Below are 6,000 nucleotides of genomic sequence, written 5' to 3' on the forward strand. Positions count from 1 at the left end.
TTAGGGCTCCGTACGGCTAGGTTGGGCTAGCTAGCGGTGGTCTTTTGCCATTGGGTCACCCCGTACGGAATACCTAGACAATTATCTATTTGTTAACCGTTCAAAAAAAAACGTTTCAGTTCTTTAAGGATACGGAGTGGGAGTCAGAAGAGCCTGTTGAGTGTCCGACTTCCACCGGAAACACCGTACTCCATTTTTTTAGAGTATTTTCGTCACAATTCGGGAATCTTTCCCACTTCATCTCTTTCCTTTTGTTTGTGCACATGATCGTTTTTACCAACAAATTATTATATATATTAAAAAGGGGATGTTCTTTCCCTCACAAAAATACTATTCCATTTACTATTCAATTTAATAATACTTTATTATATTTTATTTTCTTATTAATTAACTTTTACAATAAATATATATATATATATATATATTACAAGCGATGTCATTTATGTTACTATTTTTAAAAAACATGTACTGGGAACAAATAAATCATAATTTCCGCGCTTGAAAGAGGTCTTAATTATCATGTAAATAAGTGAACGGTCTTAGTCACATTCTCCGGCTCAATAATCAACCCAAGTAAACTAAACATGCACAATAAGTTAATTAAGAAAATAATTGTATCATAAACTGGAAATAGATTGTATTATAAAGACTCGCACATCCTTTATTATCACTTCAAACTGAAACATAGTACAACGGTATTCAACCGGAACTTTGTCCGTTATTTCAACCCATGCTAAAAACCAAAATACGTAGAATGAGATCTTTCATAAGTTTAATTATGAGCAACGGCATAAGCCTCGATAGCCTTGTAGGTGTCCTCATATAGTTCTTTCTCTTTCTTAAGAAACTCTTCGGGTAGCTTCTCATCTCCTTTGTAGTTATAAATAACGGTTTGTTTAAAGACACTTCCTCCATCTGAAGAAGACACAACCTTAACATGACAGTTGATTGAGTCTAATATGCCCAACAAATTGTCACCTTCAGTGAACGAATAGCTATAGGTGTGGTTGCTCGCATCCAAAGCAACAACCTTGTATTTTCCAGTCTTGAACGGTACAGCTGTATTAATAAATGAGAAAATATTTATTAGCTTCAAAATAAATTTTTAAATGTAATCTTTAATACGAAAATAATTATTAGTTACGTATTAGTGGTTTTCTTACCGTCGCCACAGGTGAAAATCTTGATTGTTCAGACATCTCCATGTCCTTCTATTGTCTTAATGGACTTGAAAATTTCAGGCTTAACTTTAGGTGCAATATTATCAAATTGCTTGAAAGTCTTAAAAACTTGCTCGGCGGGAAATTTTGAAGGAACCTCAACCTCAAGAGTAGTGGAAGGCATGATTAGTTAATTTCAAAGGAGATTTATGAGAAAAAAAAGAGAGGATTGAGATTGATTTTGTTGTGATGAAATGTTCATAAACTCTATAGTATTAATAGACTGATAAGATGAAGAAAGCCCCTCAACTTTGACAACTATTCTTTGGATACATTTTATATGGATATTATATTACATTTTATTTTTGTAGTGATATAATGGACTATTCTTTGGATACATTTTATATGGATATTATATTACATTACATTTTATTTTGTAATGATATAATCCCTAGAGAGACCAAGTACATTTCACACTGATTTTCTTTAATTGTTATAACTAGGTTAGGACCCGTGTAATTAAAAATACAACAAAAAGAATGAATTTGATATTATTTTAATAGCATACCCTATAAATTTATATTATAATCACCGATTTAACATATTATTTGACATAAATTTGTCGGAATAAAAAAATGACAACTAACAGAAAGCAATTTAATGACACAAATAATAAGATATATAAAAAAATTGGTGTGAAATTGATCGAATTGATAAGAGTGATTATTTTAATTTACTTTTGATTTATTATATTAAGAAGAAATTCTAGACGTTGAATTTAATTTAAATTAATTTAATTTTAAGTTATTTTATTAACAGTAAATTATAAGAATACATGTTATTTATGAAAATAAACCTTGTTTTAATAGTGTAGTAGATATTATTTGTCATATTACAAACTAAGAATCTGTTTAAATTTGGTCGTGATAAAAAGAAGTATATATTGAACTAGTTTGAGGCCCGTGTATTACACGGGTAATTGTTGAAAATTTTAAACTTTGACCATTAAGTGAAATACATTCAAGAAATTGATTATATATTGTTAATACAATTACAATTACAATTAAATTAAAAGTACATAAATTACATAACTAAGATTACACAAATATGTTACAAATAGGTAAAAACTTCCTTTTACACTACATTTGTGATTGTATTAGCAGGTATACATTGTTTATCAAAAATCAAAATCTTTATTCCATGTCTGCTTGTAGCTATTAATAAAGTAACATATAGGCCTGCTTATAACTCTTGATATAGCCATATATAGTTATCCGTGTGACAAAAAAGGTTTAAAGTTTTAAAGTTGCATAAAGTGAATGTAGTGATTCTTATATACAATCGTTGAAAGTAGGGTTGTCGCTTTTACCCGTAACATGAAACCCAACCCAAGAAAACCCGTACCTGAACCCAAACTAACCCGACCTGAGAAACTCGAACCCAAGAAAATACTAACCAGAACCTGAACCGAAGTAATTCGGGTTGGTTCTTGGGTCCGAATTCTAGGTTAGGGTCAACCTAAAAACTTTTAGTTTTAAAATCATATGTATTTTTAGGTATTAAAGGCTAAGCCTTAGCCGCTATCAAAATTTAGTCCAAGTTGATTTTTCTCATTCCACATATTATGAATCGAATGTTTATTGTTTATTATTTTCAATATAAACCATAATAAACACTAATGACTAATCGTCTCTTGTCAATCCATATGGAGAATACGTAATATATGTAGTAACGAATTTAGTTGGAATAAACCTATAATTTTAATGCCATATATTTAAATGACTTAAAAGATAAGGACTATATATGAAAATTGGTTGAAAAAAAGATGAGAAGGGCTATGGTATTGACAAGCGGCAAAAGTGGTAGACTTTTATTAGAAGAGATAGATATAAAGAGTACAAACTAAAATATTTTGGATGAGCGAGTACCGGTAGTGAAAATACATGTATCTATTTTTTCAAATTATTTGTATTGGTACCGGTACCGAAATGTTCCGTTCGGTACCAGAATGGTACCAGTATTCAAAGCAAAATTCAGAAAATATTGGTACCGTACTGGCACTGAAAACTCAAAACTTAATACCGGTATCAGGATCCATGGTGCTCATCCCTTATGGGAACAGGCATCCCAGGTAATTCAGTCTTATGGTTCTTTATTATCCGCATATGGCCTTTTTTTCCTAGATGTTCATTTTGTATGGCCTTTTAGTTTAATGTTTTTATTCAGTGGACATGGTTATTGGCAAGAACTTACTGAATCCATCGTTTGGGCTCATAATAAATTAAAAGTTGTTCCTGCTACCTAGCCGAGAGCCTTAAGCAATGTACAAGGATATGCTATAGGAGTAAGAGCATTCTCAGTGGGTTCTTCATACTCATTTCCATTTCTAAAATTTAGAAAAATCATCTAAATAACCACTCCAACCCATTCTCTATCTTCAAACTCCATTTCTAAATTTTAGTGAAATTTTATAGGAAGCCTCCAAATTTAGAGTGTTGCTACAATACTCCATTTCCAACTACCATTCCATATGCAAACCAAAAACATACAGAGATGAGAATGGAGAATGAGTTGGAGGAGGTTTGTATAAAATGATGTATAAATTAAAGAAATTGTGTTTTTTAGTTAAATTTTAAAGATGGAGATGGAGATCCCATTAAAAATGCTCTAACCCATTACCTTCAGGGTAGGAGTCACCATCTCCTTTCCCATACCAAAATTATATGGAAAATATTGTTTTTGTTCATCTTCACTTCTCCATCTTTATACGTCACCCTAAATTATATGGGAAACTAAATTGAACATCAAATTTGGGGTTCACTGTAACAACTCGGGGTTTCTTCGTTTAAATTAAAATACCGATACCCGACCTGTTATGGTTTCGGGTAATTTCTAATCAAAAATACGTGTCTTTTACGAGTTAATAATATTTTATTATTCTTATATATTATATTTAATTAATTACCTAAAAGAACTTTCGATTATATTCAATTTCCACCCAAACCTTAGTTTTAACCCTTTTGGTATCCAACCATATACTGTAGGGACTAAAGTGCAAAATCCATATCTATAACTCATTTAATTTGTTTAAAACAGGAACCCAAGATCCAGAGCCCATTTTGAAGCCGTAACCATGACCCGTATACTTTTCTTGAACCTTAATTTTCGCGTCTAACTTCGGAATTGATTGTCTAAGATCATCTACTTATGTATTACGTATGTAGTAAACCGACATTATTGATTTGGAAATCAAGATACAGAAATATACGATTTACCTAATATTCAACTCGTTCGAAAGATATATCGATACACCTTAACTCATATCAATAACGCAATTAATCTTGGAGGTACATCCATATAATAATAGCGGACCCAACCCTACGATGTATTTATATCTTAATACATGTTATATTTATTTACTCATAATTAATTTTGTTCGAAGTATATCTCAAGTTATACTAATCAAATTATTTTAATTAATTTGTATATTTAATTATATATTTAGATATTAATATTTTAAGCATATCTTATATCTTAATTCTTTAAAATTGTCTAAGTATTCTATAAATATTATTTCTAGTTTAAAGGTGATTTTATAAATAATAAAAAAAGTGATTTTTCTTATAATGGATTATCAATGATATAAATCTTTACAATAATAATGCATATAGAAAATAATTTGTTCAATCAATAACATTCTAATCCCAAACCTAAATCGAATCGCATCAAAATCTTGAATCATTAAGTTGAGTGTATCTTTTATAATTAATTTATATTGTCTATTATCTTGTGAATCCTTGTCGGTGAATTCCGAAAGGGTTTAACTGCTCTCATCCTCACATCATTCTCATTTATATTTCGTTCATCCGATCAGGTGAGTACCACATTCCCCTCTTTTTACTCGTTTTCTCACGTTTTGGGGGCATATGCGTAAATTGTATTTCTCATATATACTTATACACAAAACGGCAACTATTGTCTTACGTGTTAATAACTTATAGTTTACTTGTTTATGTGCTTATATGCTTTCGCATTTGGAGAGGTCCAACATAATCGCATAATAGTATGATCATACGCCAGTCGTTATAGCCTTTGTGCTTCTCGACATCTCAGTTATACTTGCTCATTTGGTTAATTTGTTATTCTCATATGACTTGTAGCAATTACTTATTTTTATATATACTATATGTACATTTAAACTGGTGTGTTGCTCACTCAACATTGTGTTTACAAAACTACTTTATTTTCAACGCATATGCAGGTATTCGTGTGATGTGAAGTAATTAGAAGATCACTTAAGGATGCATGCTAGAATAAAATATTAACGAGACAATATTATTTATGATTTATATTTGTTTGATACATTATTGTTTTGTTTGAACATTGTATGGATTTTGTTTTATATAAAGTTTAATTAATAGCTATTGAAACTTATATTATTGCTTGATAATAACCTTTTAAAAGCTGTGAGCAATCAGTTACACCCCGACATTTCCGCCGTAGGTTGGGGTGTGACATTCACTACGTTACATCCCAACCTACGACGGAAATGTCGCCGTATTAAGTGATCGCTCACAACTCACAAGACACTATCATACAATATTTTTTATGACAATATCTAAATTATTTATGAAATTCCGAATTAAGTACACATCTTTTGAACCAAATACAAATAATCCAAAAACAAATAATCCAAAGTAAATAATCCAAAAACTTTGTCTTTTTAATAAATAGCCTAATGTCTGTTCTAAATGATCTTCAACCTTCACTTCAAACCATATGCTAACATGCAATATGCGTACAAGACAGAGTAGTTTTGTCAACATAAAGTTGAGTAAGT

General features: G+C 30.5%; 1 pseudogene across 1 annotated transcript; it reads right to left on the reverse strand.

The window, feature by feature from the left end:
• Window positions 1-677: 677 nt before the first annotated feature.
• LOC143624034 (root allergen protein-like) lies at window positions 678-1,377 on the reverse strand (annotated as a pseudogene). The gene is made up of 2 exons (XR_013152024.1): window positions 1,164-1,377; window positions 678-1,059 (listed from the first exon to the last, which is right to left on the reverse strand). The product of XR_013152024.1 is annotated as a root allergen protein-like (transcript).
• Window positions 1,378-6,000: the final 4,623 nt, after the last annotated feature.

The sequence above is a fragment of the Bidens hawaiensis genome, unplaced genomic scaffold (assembly GCF_021521415.1).
Source record: "Bidens hawaiensis isolate Kalapana, Puna unplaced genomic scaffold, B.hawaiensis_p1.1 tig00003653_1, whole genome shotgun sequence".
NCBI classification, from domain to species: Eukaryota; Viridiplantae; Streptophyta; class Magnoliopsida; order Asterales; family Asteraceae; genus Bidens; species Bidens hawaiensis.